At 38.9% G+C, this 22,110-nt stretch overlaps 1 protein-coding gene and 1 long non-coding RNA gene across 4 annotated transcripts in view; one reads left to right on the forward strand and one right to left on the reverse strand.

Moving 5' to 3' along the window:
* The window catches only part of Oatp74D (Organic anion transporting polypeptide 74D), a 139,261-nt gene that overhangs the window by 64,912 nt on the left and 52,239 nt on the right, over positions 1–22,110 (forward strand). Inside the window, exon 1 of one of the 3 annotated variants that reach the window (XM_022075530.2) lies at positions 8,125–8,242. The exons of 1 other annotated variant lie outside the window; for it this stretch is intronic. The gene's annotated coding sequence lies outside the window, so the exon portion shown is untranslated. Of the gene's footprint in view, positions 1–8,124; positions 8,243–9,757; positions 10,374–22,110 lie in introns of those variants that run through there. One more of the 3 variants, XM_022075528.2, reaches the window with a different exon arrangement.
* On the reverse strand, positions 2,508–4,133 carry LOC110835388 (uncharacterized). Its single transcript, XR_002544888.2, has 2 exons — positions 3,940–4,133; positions 2,508–2,761 (listed from the first exon to the last, which is right to left on the reverse strand). It is a non-coding gene; the product is annotated as an uncharacterized LOC110835388 (long non-coding RNA).

Raw genomic sequence — 22,110 nt, forward strand, 5'->3', positions numbered from 1 at the left:
CTGTCCGGAGTAAAAGAATAACAACGAGAAACAAGAAAACAGGCAGGGCAACATTAAAGGAAGAAATGAACTGAAAATTGGAGGAGGGAGAGAGGAAGAAAGAAATACAGGGAGAGAAATATGCAAACAATGTGTACCACTCTGATCCGGAGTTGTCCAGTACTGCCTTATTGTGCCTCCCATTTCTACTTGGCTGTTTTGTTTGCTATAACAAACGGCCAGGCCACTGGCAACAATAAGGGAGCGAAGGTGAAATGCGATTAAGTACTCCATTCAAATAGGCTCTACCCATATCCCAGGGGTCACAGCTGCAGGCAAGATGGGGCTAGCTGAAAGGCTGACCACTCAAATTAGACTACCGTTTCTCGGATTCGATTTCTGAAGACAATAATTGTGTTTCAACTGAGTAATCAGTAATCAACCCCAAGATGCCAGGTCCTCTTCAGCAGTTGGTGTTCAGATGGCAAAATGAGTTTGCGGAACGTCAAATTCCATCACAGTGCAACAGATATCTTACCGCTAGCGCCTTCTTGCGACAGTTCATGGAGTTCGCGTCTCTACATCCGTCCGTTATTATGCCTCCATCCACGTCATCTCTCGCAAGTAGTTTCTTTTGGAGAGAGTTTTATTTAATTATCGTTTTTATTAATATCACGTGAAAGAAATTAAAAACACTTTTGAGTTATATGATTTTTTAACGTCAGTATCAAACCTCAAAAGCATGACTCTCTGTCCGTCCGTCTACAGTTTCAAACAAGGAATTTTCTAATCCAATCTTGTCTCATATTGCTAGGAAGATTAAATCAAGGACGAGATGGGTGGGACACATAAGGAAAATAAGAACACAATATTTTGGTTAAAAGCGTCGCCGAAAATATATCATTTTTAATATGTAATTAGATTGAAAGATAATATTGAAGTGGATCGCTGAGAAGTAGTTTAATTGTGTAAACACGGTGATGAAAATTCCGGTTTTATAATGTGTAATTTCTTGAGAAGCTGAATAAATATCAACCTTAGGATTAAGTGTCCGACACTGTAACAAAAAAGGGGTTTCATTTTTTTTATTTTGGTAGCCAGGTGCTTGTGTCATGTTTCAGCTACTTTCCAAGGTTACACGCTTTGTTATACATATGTCTAATTATGTTTAATGTTCAGAGACGCTCTGGTACGCCGTCTGCCAACTGCGTCTTAGCTTTGCAGTGAAAAGTCACTAAGTCATCTCTTAATTTGAAAAGCCTTTACCTCCAAAGCAAATTACAGAACTAGAAGACGCGTGCCTTGTATTTGTAATAGTCCTTTATAAGCTGATAATCTCTTAGCTGACCAATAAATTAACCCTTCTTTTATGGTACTCAAAGGTTCATTACCGTGTACACAAGAGCCCTGAACTAGTTGAATCCAGTTCCTCCAAAGCGTAGCAGTAGATCACAGAAATGGTTTCTACGTGAGATAATATTTATTCATGTGCTGTTACCTACTGATCTTATCCGAGAAAGAAACTATAGTGAATTTCAGTCAGATTTGCGCCCTTTCTACTATTATCACTACTAGTATCACTGAAAGTGTATGAAAATACGTTTTACTCTTTTTTTCTACTGATTTGTTTATCAGAAACTGTAGGGAGAGCAGTTGTAGTTTGAAAATGATAACCGTTTTGTGTCTGTGTTACTGAGGGTTCAGTACATGAAGGACCGTTTCAAGGGTGTTTGGCACCCCAGGTGAACCTTCAGCATTGCGCACCCCTCCCCGTGTTAACTTCCGAAAATGAATATTGTGCATTAGTGTGCACAGTGCTACAATGCACTTTTCATCTCTGAAAGCAACAAGTACAAAGGAAAGAAAGAAACTGAAGAAACGCGTAAGAGAACCAATTGTTGCATAAGGTCTGTGGCGTGGGTGGAGAGACAAGTGATGTTGCACGAGACTGCCTGTCGGAAAAAATGTGCCGGCTTCCCTACACACGTATCAACCATCTGTATAAGCTACCAACTATTGTTGGCGGCGTATCGTAAAGCCACGAACTCAAACATGTTTATTTTTCCCTCCTTATTTTCTCTTTCTGTTTAATACTTTTTTGTGTTCTATAATGTGCTCGTTTTATTTTCTTATTCATTCAGTTTTTTTGTCACCACGAAATTTGAACAACCCTAGGCTACCGCCATGTGTGCCTAGTGGTTAAACCGGCTGTAAATACATGAGATTTCTCTGTCTGCTAATTTTAACTAAAGCTGTTCAGGAAACTAAACGTATATTATCGTACTTTGATAACTTTCAATTGTAGCTTTACAAATCGTGTTCTTTCAAGTAATGTAAATCTATAATCCTACGACATAATGGCTTAGCTCTGCGCTGGCGAGTTTGACTTATCGCGCAGATGGTCTTTCAGTCCAATCCTGTTCGATGGGAATTTTGTTATTTTTTGCAGCACTGTTGTTGCTGTTTCACGACGTGTAACGCTGGAGTCGCTCTGGTTTTAGGAAGTTAGGAAGTACGACTTTGTGGTATTCTTCTGTGGCATAATGCCCATACCAAATTTAATCAAAATCTGTCCAGTAGTTCTCGAGTTTAAACATACGGATAGACAGACACGATCAGCCATAAACGCGTCTATTTTGTGTACATAATAGTCTAAATTGTTGGACGTATTCGTGCTCCAAGGATCTGCTGTTTGTAACACGCTTCGCCTCCATGTTTCTGTGGAATGCAGGACCGACTCCAAAATCCCGTGTTCTCTTCGTCACCTCGTTCGGTCACACCACTGAACGGTGCAAAAGAGAGGAAACGAATAAGGAGAAAGTCTGTACCGGTGTGGTGATTCTACAGAATGCCCCAAAAAGATCTATACATGTTATAATATTGAATATTGGCCTAGTGTGTGTATACATATTTTTGGAACAGCTTGTATATTAAATTTCATTACGTATTTTGGTTTTCAGTACAGTTTTGTCCATTTTAATTTTCACTTTATTTAAACCTGTGAAGTACAGTGGTAAATATATATAATCCCTCTTCTGATAATAAGTAGTTCTCCATTTTGGACACATTATATTTGTTTTCTTGTGATTCTCTAAATATTTTAATTAAGCAGCCTCAATTAATTGATATTTGTAACGGTGACATGTACGGTAGGAACTTAATTTTTTTATACTATTTAGATGAGCTTAAAAAGTTAAGAATTCATTTGGACAAGTGAGTTGTGGGTAAAGTAATTTGTAGCCAATTGGATAACGAAAATTGAACTCTACTATGCATTACGTCATCTTTCATCATAAAGATGTCCATTAATACTGTAATGAATGTTATCAAGGAAAGTTAAAGTTCACTTATGCAACTTCTGACGTTTATGCAAATAAGCGAAAAAATCGGTTAAGGTCTGAATACATTTATGGGAGCATCTCCCTAAAGTAACTTACTTGGGAGATAAAACCTTGTATAGAAATTACAGAAATATATACGTATATAAATTGCTAAAAGCCAGTGTTTTAGAGAAAATAAATGTAATAACAACACATGAAGGGCGTGTCATGGAAAATATTGTTTTGTCTCTGTCTCCCTATCATCTACCCGTTATCCGCTTGATTTGGAACGCATTGCGTTCACCTAGACAACAGACGTCATGCGTTAAGGGAGCGCAACTGTTTAGTTCCACGTTCAACGGCCCATGCTCAGTCCTCGTATTTTAAGTTCTTACTGTAGTCACAAGTTTTGAAACATGTTCCCAAGAACTACAAAGATTTCGATATTTTATGGCGTGTTTTAGTCGTCGTATATTTTTAATCAATATTTTATAAGTGGATATGCACGCGTGATAGTCTAATTGAATAACACTTCCATTTACGGAAATGTGATACAATTAAATTTGCTTACTATTTTCGACGTCACATGCGTTAAAACCTATTTTTATTTATATGTTTGAATAAAACATGTCATATTAACCTTCAAATGTTGCTTAGCTCCATGTTCTATGTCATTCGCTGCTCCCTGCATGTGAACTGCAAAGACGTAGCTGAAACTAATTGCGCATGGCCATTGGCCACGTTATCCTCCTCATGATTGACCCTGAAAGTTGTGATCCGATCACGGTCTTTGTTTTCAAGGTCCAAGTCTGCAAAACTGCTGTAAGACATGCAACTGACATATCGTCGCACAGTTGGTCTGCGGTGGAGAGGGGAGGCAGGAGGGTTACTTGGGTCTTGTTGACCTTTAGGGCCGACGTATTCGGATGATGAACTCGATTACAATCTTCCATCTACCTCCCTCCACCATCCTGACTTTGTCATCTTCTGATTTTTTGTTTTGTTTCCATAGGGACTAAAGTGGTTGAGTCTGTGCTCTGATGTATGTAGGCTGACTTGATTTTTAGATTCTGTTTTTGTTAGTGTATCCCAACGAGAAAACCTTAACGCTTAGGCATACAACTCCAGTTGATTTTATAATAAAATGTACTTGTCGTCAGATATCTCCGAGCTTCGTTTGCAGTTCAGATACATTCGTTGGAGGACCACTAGCTGTGGTACGGGAAGGGAGAGGAAGCCTTTTTTCATTTTCCTTCCCCGTCTTTCTGTGGCGCAGCTCAAGTTGGCCGATATTTTGCGTCAAGTATAAAACTGAAATGTTGCGCGCTTGGCATTGGGAATCGGAAGCCCCAGATTAGGCGGATGTAAGTAATTATTTGATTTCCCATTATCCTCTACACGTGTCTTTTGATTGAAAAACAAAAAATAATGTTTTTGTTTAAAACGGATGTGAAATTTATGTCCCGATGATGGAGGCAGCAAACACCTGTGAAACGCCCGTAAAATTCTACCAGACTACACGGCGCAACAACCCGGAAGATAACCATCTTTAATCAAATGGACGACAACTCCTCGTTTCGTAATTTTATGACCCATACGCTAAAGAGGTCAGTTTGTCTGTTCCATTTTCGTGACAGGGTACTGTACGATTCAAGAAACATTCTCTTCCTAGTTTTATAAATAGCATTGTATGTAAGCACGAAAACAGCTGGACGTGAATATTGTGTCCTATTTCCAATATTAGAACTTTGTTCCTAATTACAGCCACGACGTCTGATTCAGAGAAAGGTCAAACACCTTTCTGTGTAAAATGAATCGAAAGACTTTTGAGGCGTGTGAGATTTGCACTAGATCTTTCCGGGTTACGCCCACCTGCGTAATCTCCGTGCGTCCTATTGTCAACATAAACACTGACGTGTACATAGACTGTCTTCATTAATTTTGAGACGTGAACTGAAAATAGTTTTTGTGACTTTTCGTATTCAATGTGTCTCCGTAACATCTGTAAGTAATTTGACTACGTATTCTTGCCACAAAGTGAACTAGGTGTAATAGGAAATAGCAGAATGGAAATTTATAATTTGCAGTGTTCAAATATTATTATGATGATAAAATCAAGGAAGAAGAGATGGGCGACATATGTAGCAAGCGTGGGAGGATGATAAATGCATACAAAATTTCAGTCGGAAGACCAGAACATAAGAGACCATTTGGGAGAACTAGGAGTAGATGGAAGGATTTAATAGTGAGCCAACGCCATATATTATGACAGAGCGTTAGAGGTCTACTTCTAAACTCGTATTAAAAAGTCGTTCCTAACTTGATATTAAATTTTACTGATAGCCGTCAACTAGTTTTGAAAGTTAAAGAGCACGATTTTCATTTGTCTTTTTTATGCAATGAAATAATATATTTGATGTAGTGATTATTTATCGATTTCTAAATTACTTGATGTAGTCTAAGCATAGTCTGAATTTATTTATTTGTTGTCTATTTAACGACGTCGTTAGTTGCTCAGACGATGTAGCACCAAATGGTAGAGTGAGTCAAATAATTTCTTGAAAAGTATGTGGGAGGAAGCCGTTGAGACCTATTTTGAGGAGTTACCGGTATTTGTGTTAAAGATTTAGGATGATCGCGAAAAACCTCATTTTATCCGGTCTTCTAGCCGAGACTTGAAACCGGGTCATCCCAAACACGAAACAGGAATGCCAACCATTCTGAAAGAGCTGAGGAAACCCAAGAAAACCTGAGCATGAATTGGCGATATGAAATCTGAGGGTTTCAAGGCGGTGAAGCTCTGCATTTTTGTGTTCTGGCTTCTGATTCTGTGTAATCTTGTGAGTGGTAACCAACGTTCCACCGAATGCGCTGTGTTGCCACCCACAAAATAGTAATACTAACTATCAAACTAGATGGCTTAGGGAACTCGAAGGTTCGTCACCGAACTAACCAAATCCCTCCACCGGCCCCTGTCCTGGGCCAACAAAATCCAGTCTTCTTCAACTCCTATCTCCCATGGATCCCGCTTGAGATTATCCTCCCGTCTACGTCTAGGTCTCCCCAGCGGTAAAATGGTAATACTCTGTGAATAAACCCTAGATCTCCCGATTACAATCCGAGCTGGTTAATGCGGCAGCAACGCTGTGAAGTTGTATTCTGAAGGTATCCGGTTCGAATCTGTGCCATGTGGCATACTATATATACTGAATACGTACAGATTTTGTGGTTTATCCTTACTATTTTCAAGCGGATGTCGGCATAGTAAATTAAAATAGAAATAATCTCCTTCCATATCCTTACGTGCTCAAACTTAATTATAATTTTCTCCCACGCTATATGACAGTAATATTTACAGATGAATCAGCGTCATCAAATCATCCAAGAATCAATCAGTCGGGGACATTAAATATAGTTGACATTTTGGTTGCTGGAAAGTTACGTGATTCGATCTGTTTCTGTTTGTGTCGCCTAACTGTCGCCCCTCATTCTGAGTCTCCTTGGATATGCAATGCGCAAAAAACTTTTATCTTTGTTTCAAAGTCATTGGAGGATAAATATCCCTTATAAAGTTTCAAATTCGTTATAAATTAACCTGCTCTGCGTTGGGGACAGTAACAGTCACATTTAAATGAACGATATTTTAAAATTCAAATTTGTCGCACTTTTATGAACACACAAAGTAGAATAATTTCAGAAAAAGAGAGAAACGTAGAATATAGTGACTGCAAAATTCGTTGAATACATTACATTTAAACAAGAAGTTCTGTGAGGAGGTTTTGTCGTCTACTTTCCTTTCAAGGTTTCAGTCTGTAGTTGTATGTCAAGCTGAGAATAATCATAAGTTTTTTTAGGCTGAACTTGAAAATCCACACGGCGTCACAACCCAGAACAACAGCAGCATCGTCATCTTGACCGCCATGAGAAACGTAAATCTCGTCAATTAGTTATTTAAATCAGAAGCCAAATTTAGGTTTCATGTTCTTATTTTACTCGTACATTTACAAAAATTACCCAAACAAAATCTGCATGTTTTTGTAACATGTATTACGACACTGGCCACGCGGTCTGAGGCATGGACCTCGTGCGCCTGGCCGCTGGGACCTGGGGTTCGAGTCCCACTTAAGGTATGGATGATTCTCCGCGTCTTTCTGTGTTTGTATAGGTAGAGGCCTTGCGTCGGGCTGATCACTCATCCAAGGAGTCGTGCCATTGTCCAAACAGATCAAGAAAATGATTAAATAAACCTCGACACCTACGGGTAAAAGAGGATAAAGAGAAAGAAGAAGAAGAAGTATTACGACACAACATTCAAGGACCCTGTACTTAGTGGCGCTAGTGTCGTGTCCAGCTGAAAGTTCCGTACAACTGCGATGTTGAATTACGGAGGTCAAGGAATTAGTATGTGTTTAAGCATGGCGGTCTCATGTGGCGTGATTATCTTGGAGATTTTCAAGAGATTCTGTCACCTGATTAAAAATTTACTAGGGGTACACACACACGGACACCCGGGCATGATCATAGCATAAAGCTGAGCTAAGAGTCATTAAAATGTATTGTTCGTCGTACTGATTGTGTGGGAATGCTAGGTTGTCTGAAAAGACGTCATGAATTACGTTTCGCCTCTTAAAAATTTGACACTTTGATTGCCCAGACGCGTCCCATAGAGAGATTTGGGGTTCACATCAGGTTCTCATCGGTCGTGCAGGACAGAACTTCAAATTCAACAATTTTAAGCGACTTCTGTCTTACGTCAGACATGTCCCAAACCTGATTACGTCACTGCTGATCGTAAAACAACTGGTTGCCAAAATGAATCGAGTATACTATTCAGGTAAACAGGCAGTGAGTGAGCTGGTCGCATTTGTTGCGACATTCTTTGGGCGTCCAGAAGCAGTGGGACAACGGATTCGAACCCCGGTTGGAGCATGGGACATGGATGCGTGAGTTTTTATCGCCGCTTGTCATCTCATTTGTCGTCATAATTTGCCGACCGCCCCGAATTTGGGTTTTTTTCATGGCCTAACCCTAATGAATTTTAACTACTGCTGAAGAATCCTGTAAAAGGAACAAACTAACGAAACTACATTGAAAGAAAGAGAGACAGATGCAAGTTGATGGTTGGATACGAAGGTAAACAAGTATGTGTTGTTTTTAATGAAATACGTTGTTTTTATTAATACGATGGGGCGAGACTATGCAGCCGTGTCGTCCATCTAGCTGTACTTAGTCTACCACAGTTACCACGTGGTTGGTTCCGGGAGCGACCTCGGACCTACGCTGTGAGAAACCTGCGAAAGACCGCCTGTGCCGTGGCACAGCCTTCTATATGTATAAATCATGGAGACAAAGTTTACTACATCTGTGGATTTTCCCGCAGTCGCATCTTTTCCAGCATTAGCACTGCCATTAGGCGCCCAGGAGTGAGGTGTGGGAGGGAGGGCAAGCAGAACGTGTGGCCACTTTAACGCGAATTGTGTGTGACTCGAGAGGTAGAAGCTACCATAATCACTTATATAAGGATCTTTTCGCCTTCACCTTTGATCCTGAATCTCACTTTTAGGAGTTCAGAACAGCGTTCTCTTTTCTGTCATCTGTTTGTATCGTCTTAAGGGGATCGTGCAGTGGAAGTGAATAGTCCAAAGATTAGCGAACGGCTCGTGATGGGTGGGACGTGTGACCCTGGACAGGCTTATTTCGCAATTAAGCTGGGAATTATGCAATATCTTTTGAAACATACGCAACTCAAGGCAAACAGATTTCATTACTGGTTTATTGTGTGTTATCTCCGAAACTACTTAATGGATTTAGGTGAAATTTGGTACTGGGATACTGCATTAATGTTATTGTACTTGATTTTGATGTAGGTCTTTTTCAGCCCTTCTTTACATACTCCTGAAACATAACTTTGTGTATTAATTTCTTTCTTTCGAATCATGAAACTGTCAATCGTATACCGAACATTTTTACACGGCATAAAACAGCCCTAAAACTAAAATCTGTAACTTTTGTTTCAAACATTTTTGATATTATAAGTGGTACTAGGAAATATATAATCTGCAATGCATTTTTTGTGGTGCAGCCGGAACACCTTATTGGAAGAAGTAATTTGATAAATCCATCAGTAGATGTAGTATTATTACAAATACAGGGGAACTAGTGTGTGAGGTTGCGGACTGGATTCGGCTGGCTCAAAGTATGAATCTTCGGGTTTGATTGAAGTAGATAATTTCTTTTCCGCTTTTGTAACTAAATGTTTTAAGAAAGAGCCTGCATAATAACGTTAGTTATTTTCAAATTGCTCAACACAAGTCATGTTAATGTTGTAGTTATTCTGCTTTAAAGTTAGCAGCTCTGAAGTAATGCGATGCGAGCGCTACCTGTTGATCCTTTTCCTAAACTTGTTTTATACTATATATCGTATATCTCTTTCTCTCTTTGAAGGAGGTCCCTTAACGCGTTGCTGTATCTCCCCACCGATCGAAAGTATGACGATCGTCGGCGTGTCTGTCTGTCTATCTGCCCGTCTGTCAGGTTGGCTAGCTCCATTCGTCGTTTCTCTCAGTGTTACACATCTTGGTTTGTGGTTAGGTTGTGCGTGTATGTGTGCCGGAGGAATCAAACCGGTCACTTTCTGCAGTGACACACAATTATAGTATGGTCGTTCCATGTGTACTAATTTTATTTGTTGTTAACTTTCTCATGCGGGATCGCTGAAGTAAAAAGAGAAGATTCATGAAAAGTACGAAGAAATTGTAATACTGTGCTTATTACATGTGGCAGTAATGAGAACAAATACTGTAAAGTGAAATTCGGCAATGATTAATTACGTTTGAGATACATGTGCTATTCTTTTAAAAACAAATTAAGGAAAACATTGCACGAAACAATTTAAGGCAGTCTGTTTAGAATATTTTTTATTACTTTAGGGATTTAAACAGTTTTAAGTGTGGGTTGAAATTTTTGGTTTTCGAAGTGTCGTATTATTTCAGAACATTATGAATTTAATTCGTATTTACATCCACGAAGACTAACAACCATCATCAGCTGATTTGAAGGTCGTCCAGACGTTAGGTGAGTCTAATTAGAAACTAGTACAGTGCATTTACTAAAGTGTTTTACTTTTGGGATTGGTACTTCAATTGTTTGCAGTGGTACAGAGGAGACTGTTACGAGCCGATACGACCAACCGGCACTTCAATTAGCGGGGAACTGACCTTCGACATAATGTCTATACCAAATTCTTAAAGTGAACCTACTAAATTACAAATGAATGAGGGACACGGTTCAAGATAGGCGTGTTTTAGTTCTATTGACAGGAACAACGAATGCCTCAAATACTGTACCCTTCTCTTTGCTGAAATATCGACTAGTTAACTTCATAAAAGTGTGAATTCAGGTGTCGGGTCAGATAAGAAGTCCCTAATCAGGACCTAGGGTATGGTAATGTGCTGCTTGGTTGCGACTGTCCTACACCACAGGTGACGGTGGTGAATGATTTAGGAGTAATGGTGGAATCGTAGCAGGAAAAATTCGAAGATTCTAAAAAAATGCTGGTCTTAGTGTCACTTCATCCTTATTGTAAGCAAACTTGAAGTCACCTAGTTTAGAACCCGGGTTTCTTCTGTAAAAAGCCAGCATTTTTCGATCGAGCTGTGTGTTCCATTAACCTGCCACTTGCCATACAGTGGCTAATTGTGTTGATTAAATTAGAGTGATTTGTATTGTGGCTGGTTACTTCAGCTAAAGCCTAAATTAATTGACAGATGTATTGAATTGGTGAAGTTATAATAGTTTTAGGTCTAGTATATTTAAATGAACCTTAAATTAAGCTATGTGTATAGTCAGTGTTAGGTGATTCAACCTGCGGCCTGTCGATGTGTTTTTGTCAGGCTCGCGTGAGTTTTTGTAATATTATGCCACTCTGTGAAATACAGACACAATTACAGAAAAATGTAGTAATCAATACAAGTAACCAATTCACATATTTTGTTACAGAAAATTGTGTACTTGTGAACTTATTTTCCAAGATATTTTAATGAGCTGTTCTTATATATAACCATACGGCTCTCGAATTGATGAGAAAAATTGAATATGGCCTGAAGGTGTTGAGAACTATCACTTTCGTGGTTATTAGTTTGTTTTATGAACAACAATAAAGATTATGAATCAAATAATAATACTAATTCAATTCAATTCTTTATTTTAACGTGGTAACTCTACAGCTGGAGCCAATTACAGAGTCAGAACAAAAGAATAAAGTTAATACAAGAAGAACACAAACATACGTGAATAAACATGAATAAACGTAATAATTGGCATATTATTGAATCTAATTCCAATATTTAATTCCTTTATTAACGTATATGCCAACGGCACAAATAGCCTTTTACAGGCAGACACAGGTAATAATATTCAATAAAGTAAAGTTTGTCCCGCTATACGCCATGTAGGCGCTTGGGATGAGCGGAGGTATAGCTCCTCTCTTTCTTGACCTCGGCACTAGATGGGGTGAGTGGTCAGCATCACGCCCCGGCCGGCTTTACCCCCTGGTACCCATTATAGAGGAGGCTGGGTGGGCCCCAGAGCCGGTCTGGACGCAGAGGCTAGAGGAAAAAGTCCTCTGCCCCCGTCGAAGATCGAACCCCAGTCGTCCAGCCCGTAGCTAGTCACTATACTGACTGAGCTATCCCGGCTCATAATAATATTCAATTCAATTCAATAAAGTGCTTGACAACAGCCAAGTACTAACAACAATACAAACATTCTACACTAAATAATAATGCACTCACAGGAAATAGCGTAAACAGTTAAGTAATAATAATAATAATAATAATGGGCAAGTATAAGCTTTATTATAAAATGGTGTTATCAGGAGGAGTAAAGAATAACAAACCTGTTATCAAACATAGGTTTCGAGTGGTTTGACAGTCCTGATTTGTAGTCGGTTGGCTCCGGATTAGATTTCTCGGACCAGAACCGTGTTATCTTGAATGAAATATTTGCATTCTTCTGTGTTCCTCCAGGCCGATGTTGGTGCAACCGCACTCTGTCTGTTACCAATGTGGTGCTCAACTCCCAGCCGCGTGTGTTTAGTAATATTTATCGTTGCTGGCCTGGATAGTTTACAGCATGAATAGAACTTTGGCTCTTTAAAGCTCAGTGGATGCTATACGTTCCATCTGCTTTAACGATTTATAACTCTGCGTTTTTTTATTTATCGGTGTCTTTACGGTTCTTAGTGTAAACAGGGATTATTTCCTAAAAGAGAATAAACTTAATAAACTAGCTGATCTTTGTAATGGTTAAGGACTGTGTTTTCTTTACAATACCTAAATGAAATGGCATTATCATAGGATTCCTGTGTGCTGAAACATTTTCTCGTCGGATGATATATATGTCCATTTCGATAAATTGCGTTCTTGAGAGGATTCGAGGGGAAATATCGTCTCATTGGGTAATGTATACAAATCGAAATATTTTCTTATCGAAAGAGTTCCTCGTTGATTCTGTCGTTATTAGATGCTTACGTCTCGAGCGATTCTTACGAAGGACTCCTGTGACGAAAGATTGTCATTAAGGGATTTATACATTTGGAAAGATTCTCCTTTAGAGGATATATTCCTGTAGAATCGTTCTCTCTGTAGAGAATATCTTCGTAGTATCCTCTCTCTAGAGGACTTCTGTGCGTTGAAATATTCTCGTTAGAAGACTTAGATTCTCATTAAGGGATTTATACATTTGGAAAGATTCTCATTTAGAGGATATATTCCTGTAGAATCGTTCTCTCTGTAGAGAATATCTTCGTAGTATCCTCTCTCTAGAGGACTTCTGTGCGTTGAAATATTCTCGTTAGAAGACTTAGATTCTCATTAAGGGATTTATACATTTGGAAAGATTCTCCTTTAGAGGATATATTCCTGTAGAATCGTTCTCTCTGTAGAGAATATCTTTGTAGTATCCTCTCTCTAGAGGACTTCTGTGCGTTGAAATATTCTCGTTAGAAGACTTAGATTCTCATTAAGGGATTTATACATTTGGAAAGATTCTCCTTTAGAGGATATATTCCTGTAGAATCGTTCTCTCTGTAGAGAATATCTTCGTAGTATCCTCTCTCTAGAGGACTTCTGTGCGTTGAAATATTCTCGTTAGAAGACTTAGATTCTCATTAAGGGATTTATACATTTGGAAAGATTCTCATTTAGAGGATATATTCCTGTAGAATCGTTCTCTCTGTAGAGAATATCTTCGTAGTATCCTCTCTCTAGAGGATTTCTGTGTGTTGAAATATTCTCGTTAGAAGACTTACGTTTTGATACTCTTATTGTTATGCATTCTGCCTTTCAGATGCGGGTTGTTAGAAGCAAATGCAAGTGGTATAATCTTGTGTTGGCTGTATCCAGCCTCCCAGTTCTTACAGAAACTTGATATTGTAGGGTGTGTCAAAATTTGTGTTTGTAATCTTGGGGCACATTCTGTTCTGTCTGATCGTATGTAATGGATTTTCATGATATGTGATTCTGAGAATGATTACTAAAATGTGTGGACACAGCGCAATATTGGAAGTCGGGCAACAGTAACGGGCTCTTACATTGAGACCTGTCTCCGTTTCTGCCTGCAGAAGTGTCTGGTTTGCGATACCCAGATGGTCTTGGTTACCATGGTTATATGGAATCCTCAGTCAACCGCACATCTGCGTGGGGAATCCTTCGTGATGACGTCAAAATCTGAAGCGGCAGGTGAAATTCACTCCGATTACGCAAAGGCAATTTTTCCCATATGCTAAGATAAAATTATGGCGAACGCGTGTTTATGCACGTGTAAAATTATACTTGTAACGAAGAATTATATTCTAATACTCATGAACATATTAAAATTTACTCGGAAACATGAAGTTTGGTTCCTGCGTCTTTTGTATTGCAGCGACAATAATAAATTGCCGTGCCTCGAGTAGGATTCGAATCCACGCTGTCAGTGTTCTAGTGGCTCTGCCTCTTGAAAAATGCCCATACAGTGGACTCCGCTTAATTGGGACAAATTTTAAAGAACAAACCTTTTTAACTCTTTACGTGGAAGTACACATAATTGGGGCAGCCGCTTAATTGGAACAAAGTTTTCAAGTCCCGATGTGTTCCAATTAACCGGAATCCACTGTATATTTTTATACATAACGAATTCCTGACCTAATTTAAAACAATTGTTGGCCCATGTGATTTTGTGACTGGGTTCAAAAGGGTAAAGGACGATTCAAGTACAGACTACGTAACGTTTCGTCTCGTCTCGTTTCGACTTGTCAGCAATTTCTGCTGTCTGTACAGATGGCGCTGTCGGCACTACGTTTCGTCAATAACACGTCATCGCTTCGTTCCGTCGCGGTTTCTCCAGGATCAGGGTCGAAACGGAGACGCTGTGTGTGTGCTGTGAATCGACCTCAAGTGTAGTCGTAATTCCAGACTTTAGTTTAATTCATTAGTTTATCGACGTTCTCCCAGCTACGTATGTTTCATGGCGTCCAATGGGAGCATGACTGACTCATGATCGTTCAAAAAACCTATTACAATTCGTGTAGTCCGCTTTTCTGCTCATTTAGCTAATTGTCCAGTCAATTTCATGCTAACCTAACCCCAACCTATCCTGATTTGGCTACAACCTTGTTTTGAAACTATATCGACCGATAACTAGGCTCCGGCATAAATTTATTCATGCGATTGGGTACAATGATCGGTTTTGGAATAAGGCGTAAAAGTACGGAACGACTTTATACAGCTTCATTTTCTTCACAATTTTTACAGAAGATATTGTTGTTTAATGAGTCAATCATTGTTCTATTCGTACCTTTTATTTTATTCTTTCTTTTATGACTTCATTTATTTGTCCTTCTTTTCCTCCCTTCAGTTTTCTTTCCTTTCTTTCCTTCTTCTGCTTCTTTGTTTTTCTTTTCATCATACCTCTTCTTTACCTTTTAATTCTATTTGTGCTTCTCTCCCACCTTACTCTTTTACCTCTTATTCGTAGTCATCATCTCTTATTTCTCCTCTACCCCTTTCATCTTATTGTTCTTCTTATCGCTTCTTCCTCCGTTTATTGTCTCTTTGTCCGTCTTTTTTTACTTCTCTGCTTCATGAAGTAAATCTGTGAACCGTTCCGGCTTCTCGTCTTCTACTGTTTCTCTCTCTCGGTTTAAATAACACGATCCTCATAGGAATCCTATCCCCCATTCCCTGTTCATACTGCATCAACTTTTCTCTGGCCTATATTAAATCTTGTCCGTCTAATCACAATAAATTCTTATTAAATATTACAATAATTAACATTTAAAATATTAAATGATGTTCTTTATCGAAATATTCTATTTACATTAGACCATGATGGTTAATTATGTTAATTATTGTAATATTTTAATATTTAATAAGAATTTATTGTGATTAGACGGACAAGATTTAATATATACTTATTATATCACAATATGACGCAACTTTACCATCTTTTCTCTGGCCTTAAATCTTTTACTCTGTAAAGAATGAACCAACATGTTCTCGTCACATCCGTACTTTTCGATTTATTCTACCCACCGAGAGATTCGAAGTCAGTGTCTTGACCTTTTCTGGTTGATGTTGACGAAGAGAAATGCTACCTCATACTCTTAAAACTTTGCATACCGTGTAGTGTATTAGAATATAAAAAGTAAGCAAGCAAACAAACAGTTTATCATATGAATTAATTCCCCCTTTGCCACTGATGATGACCTCTTGAGGTCGAAACGCGTTTGCCACTAGTGTCATTTATAGTGTTAACAGTTTGTTTCTTTGCTTATTTTTATATGCTACTTCATACGTTAAGAACCATTACTGTTATGTTGCATGCTATTCCCAACAGATTGTTTCAATATTTTGTCACATGTTATTAAAGCAGAACTGAGTAAGTTTTACAAGACTCAGTCCCAGTTTACTGTATTGCAGAGCCACGTTAATTGGATTTCTTGTGGCGTATCCAATATATGAGATAATGGCCCTCGGAATGAAAGGGCTGTCGGACCGCCTCTGGTTCCAGACAGAGGTCGTAATTTTATCAAGTCGTTTTATTTCACTACAGAATTGCAACTTCTAGTGGCCATAATAAAAGTTCTGTTGCTAAAATAACTCTCTCCCCCCCCCCCCCCCCCCCCAACCGAGGCTCACTGCTGATTCTTACAACGCAGTGCTTGCTGTGGTTGTACTACGTTAGTCTCGCGGAGTCTGAAACAAACTCCAAAGCAGCAAATAATGACTATTGTGTCTGGAATAGCTTCGTTGTCAGCAAATGTTGACTTACTGCGTATTAAATGGACATGTCTGGTATTCAGAGTACGCCACAGAATTATACAGTAAGAAATTTTTTTTATAACCAGCTAGGTCGATGCTGTTGTGTTCGTCTGAACAGCTGATAGTTTCTCAGTCGACTAATAAATCCCCTTATTTTATAGCATCTGATGTTAAACTTCTTATCCACAAAACCTCGCCAATAGACCCTGTTCTGAAAGCAGTTAATGCGTTCCACTCTTTCTCTTCGTATTTATCCAAAATCAGTTTTTTCGTGCAAAACTTTCAACTCTGATTTATCTGGCCTGATGATACCAGGTTTTGTTAGTAGTGGTATGGACTGGATTTATCTGGTTCAGAACTGGGATCAGCGGGCTCTTGTGAACCTTTGGGTTACATAAAATGTTAGGAATTTGTTGAGTCTATGAGCGACTGTTGGCTTCTGAGGAAACACTCGGCTCCGTGGAATATTAAAGTAACAGCATCTTTAAATGGATTACCCAACGAGCGGGACATGTAGTAGCACACAAGAAATGCATACACATTTTTGTTTGGAAAACTTCATGAAAATGATAATGTCGAAATAGAGCTTAGATAGTTGTGCTTTGAAAATACGAACTGTATTGAACTGGCACAAGATGGGATCCACTCCATATATGTCGCAATTAAATAGTATTTTATGTAGTAATATGTAGCAGAGGTGAAGTACAAGTTTTAATCAGGAAAATTAATTTATTTTGTCCGTCACTTTGTTGGGTGTTTCGTTTCATTACAGCATCAGTATTTCCAGTACCAGCGCATACCTGAACTGAGGCATGACTTGTCCTCTAAGTAGTGATACAAATAAAGCTGTGTGTTGTCTATGTAACGGGCCGTCTGTAGGAGGCGTGCCGATTGTGTCTTGCACATTCAAGTTCATACATACGCTTCTGCTGTAATGACTGGTGGAAACAGGAGTCACTAACTAGCACAGTACAGCGCTGGGCTTTAAACGCGGAGTTATGTAACGTTTCAGGTTCTCACAGCCGTCTTATGGGTTGTTGGTCCGTATAGTCTGGTAGAATTTACTGATGTTTCAAAGTTTCTTGTTGCCTCCATCATCAGGGCGATGATTAATACAAGAATAGCACATTTAATATTAATTTATAATCGGCTGTGGATAAATATATCTTCGTCAGTTACTGATTCAGGGTATGGATTGGATTCATCTAGCTCAGGATAGGGGGACGTTGGAGGGCTTTTGTGAACACGGTAATGAGCCTTTGGTTTCCGCAAGAGATTGGGAATTAGTTGACTAACTGAGCGACTCGTCTTCTCAAAAATATCTCTTCTCCATGGAGTTAGTCAATGATAGTAATAACTGTTATGCAACATGTCTGTCATTTGTAGCTCACCGCTAGGCTATGCTATTGGAATGCTGTGTACATTTGTTTGACAGCGAATAATCGTTTACGTAAGACGAGAATTGTCAGGAGGAGGATTTAAAGAAGAAAAATATCGCCCGGGTGAGATCCGTTTGCTCCTAATCAAAAAGTGCACTCTCGAAGGAATGAAGCCGAATCTTTTATAGCATACCAACCCGTGAAAAGTGTAAACAAACGTTAAATCGTCTACCTTTTAAGCCGAAGCTCTTATTAGTATTTAAACATTTAGTTCGTACCGCAAAAAAACAAAAAAAAAACGCAACACTTCACAGTTACACAGATCAACTAGTTAACGCTGTTTAAGAAAATAATCGGTTGTTTCTCACTATCGTACGAAACGCATAAATACACAGTGGGTAAAAAACATTTTTATTAAATGTTAACGCAAGTGGTACAGAAAGTTACCATTGGGTTTTAAAAGGTTAATGAAAAGTTTGTTGGGTCGTTTACACTGTGTATGAGTTAAATAGGCCTATATGAATATGTTTATAAATATACTTTTGTATTTCATCTGTCGTGTCTGATCTTAATATGAGTATGGGTTGCTTTTATTTACTTTGTTTTTTCACTATGCTGCATACTCAATGGAATAGAAGGGCCCGTAAATAATGTATTTGAAGTGTAATATCTCAATTGTCCCTTTTAGTCTGCTGGGTTGTGACGAGGTGATGTCTTGGAGGTGGTTGCCAACATTTAGGAGGTTCATATCGCTTCCATCTTAGGGTAGTCATATATGTAGGCCATATGTTTCTCCGAAACCTTGGTTGGCACGTAGAAGTCTGCACGGCGTCACAACCCAGAACGCCACACCAACACGAGAACTCGGATCTTAAAACATATTTTCAGTGTTTGTTTGCTTTGTCAGAAGTAGAATTGTGAGTTTATTCAGTGCGTGCTCTGTTGGTTGTCTGAGAATAGTTTTATATCTGCAGAAGCGTAAGTGAACTTCGAAACCAATGAGGGTTGAAGGAACAGACATTTCTAATCTTATTGTGAATAGTACTTAAAGGGAAAAGGTCACTGCCCTTGCGTTACGAAATGTAAAACGTCTGTAATTTATATACGACCATTAGCTGTTTCAAGGAAAACTGATTGCGCCATGGAGCAGCAATATTGCTTCGTAAGGCCGGTAGAGAATAGTAAATACGTAGAAAAGTGAGCCTTGTGATACGTAACGTTTTCTTTATCGAGACTTGCGTACAAAATATAGGTCAGTTACATACTGAATATTAACGAAACGAAATTGGTGAATTGGTTAAGTAGGCCTGTGTCACATTGGGATGGTGCCAGGATTATTATGTGGCCTGCAGTACTCTGGCACTATTGCTAGAACAAAGGAGAAGCGCTTTTCAGCCGAAGAACAAAACATGGGAATACCGAGTGAAATTTAGCCAAATAAAATATTGATTTAATCAAAATTCTCAACAAGTTCTAGGAGGAATGTATGACGCCAGTTATTCACATGATTCAATCTTGTTCTGAAGCTGGCAAGGGCTGGATATTTGTATTCTGTTTTTGTGTGTAGGCTGAACTCCGATCATGTATGACACCCAAAGTTTCGCACCGTCGCCACATTTATAGTCAATCCTTGACAAGTAAACACTATTTGAAACGGAATTTGTAAGCAGTACCTCAGTGCAACATTCTGTATGCCACATATGAAGTGTAGACGTAGATGGGAGGATAATATTAACATAGATCTTAAAGATACGATATGTGACGATGCGATACGTCAAGAGTCATGAAATGGTCAAGTTGCGAGCTTATGTGTACGTTATAATACATGTATCGATATGCAGGAGGCGAGGAAGTTCTTGACGTACTGAACGACTGTTAGCTTCTCAGAGGAATCTGTTCCTTGTAGTTTGTTATACACAATCGAAATTTTTTAAGTGGTTTCGGAAATGCAGCACACGGACCGGCATTCACTACTTCCTGTTATGTTTTTGATTTCTTTTAAATGTAAAGTACCCGTAAACATGTACACGCCACAAGTGTTGCGGTTAATGAATGCACATCTGTAGACGAAACGAAAGACGGATACGATCTTACAAATTTGTAATAATTTTATGAACCACGTGTCTAAGTAATACATAACAATTCAACTCCAAAGGGTTTTGACGACGGTAGTTTACACTTACAATTGTTCGTTATCAGGACTTTTTCCATCGTTTGTTCTTTTAAAATTACGACGTTTCGGAGGCTGGTTGTCTCCGTCTTCAGGTGAGAGGTGCCTACTCTGTTGGGTCCCTTAGATAGAGCTTGTCTCTGTCACTGGAGAGACTCAGAGACTAGCTCTATCTAAGGGACCCAACAGAGTAGGCACCTCTCACCTGAAGACGGAGACAACCAGCCTCCGAAACGTCGTGATTTTAAAAGAACAAAGGATGGAAAAAGTCCTGACAACGAACAGTTTTAAGTGTAATACATAATAAGTTCTTCTTTTCAAGATGTTCGGGAAGAGAGCATTATGAACTGACAGGTGGTGGCTTACGGGTCATGGGTTGCTACTTGTGATTCGTTTCAAGATATCGCAATGTTGCTCATGATCTCGTTCTAGGTGCTGCAACGTCAGGGAGGGAATCTGGTAAATGAGTCAAAATTCAAAAATAACTCTGCATCTGTTTATATTAAAACCCACACTGGGTCTCCGGTCTTCCTCTGATATTGATTTTTTTTTTTCGTTCTTCTGTTGGTCTTTGGCTGTCTTCCAGATATCTTGTGCTTTTGAAGTTTCTTGTTGCTTTCTGTATTTTCATTATACAATTTTTAATTAGTGGATTGAATATACAAATTGTGGTTTGAGGTAGAGTGCTAATTCTTCTGCTGTTTGTTGCACTTACAAATATTTTAGAAACTAGGTGACTTCATTAACTAACCTTATCATGCACGATGTACAGAGAGCAACACATAATTCGGATGTTAGATATGCCTGTTGGTGAGTTATTTTATTACTAAAGTAGTGCTATTACTATTTACAGTGTACAGGGTGATTAAATGAATGAGGATGAGGGGTGGGACATGTAGCACGGGCGGGAGCGATTTAGAAATACGTACAGAATTTTTGTAGAAAAACCTGTACGGAAAAGTCCACTTGGAAGATAAGGTTTAGATGTGAGAATAATTTTAAAATGTATCGTAAGGACGTAGAACGTGAGCGTGTGGATTGGATTCATCTGGCTCAGGATAGGAACTTGTGGCGGCGCCTTGTGAACACGGTAATGAATCAGGGGTTAGTTTTTGTTACACAAAGAGCATGAATGCTAAGATATGAATTTACTTAGAATTTTTAAATTTTGTTTAGAAACCTTTTTGGTGTGATGCAGAATGTTATGTGAAATGAAAGTAAAACCATATCCTGGTAAGTTACGCTTCGTGTTTTAATCAGCTTCTTTAAGATTGGACTTCATGACTGTTCATACATTCACACTTAACACGAATACATGCGTATGTACATCCATATGTACGTAATGCATGCACGCATACATACAGCACGTTGCCTCAGTGTCTGAATGTTAATGCAATAAACGACAGTGTATTTAAATATGTATTAGCCATGTATGCTGCAGAACCAACCTGTGACATATGGTAATACACTACTTTATTACTGCGACATTTTGAATTCTGAAGTGCCCTGGGTTTATGTAGATTCGTCGGTAGATGCCAACGTCTTGTAGTAACATACTGTCTCCATCTTCAGGGCTGAAAATATTGTTCTTTTCCGAAACGTTGGCGTATCCCGACAAGTCTACACAGCGCCAAAACCCAGAAGTGGGTCATTACTATCAAGTCTCACATGTTACTTTGTGCCTCACTGTAAGTAATAAGAGATTGTGTTTGATAATAGGACGCAGAGAATTATATTTGGACTTAAGAAGATCTAGCATTGTGGCTCAGATATGTAGATGACATATTTGTGATCTGGTCACATGGTCCAGACATGTTACAGAAATTATCTAACCATCTTATTAGTCTGAGAACGGCCGCCTAGTTCACGATGGAAATAAAATCAGACGGTGTACTTCCTTACATGGATGTTCTGGTCATCAGAAAGGGGCTGACATTGACCACTAAGGTTTATAGAATTCT

Source organism: Zootermopsis nevadensis, unplaced genomic scaffold, assembly GCF_977971745.1.
Source record: "Zootermopsis nevadensis isolate Lab colony 2312 unplaced genomic scaffold, Znev_1.0 Znev_ptg000020l, whole genome shotgun sequence".
NCBI lineage: Eukaryota > Metazoa > Arthropoda > Insecta > Blattodea > Termopsidae > Zootermopsis > Zootermopsis nevadensis.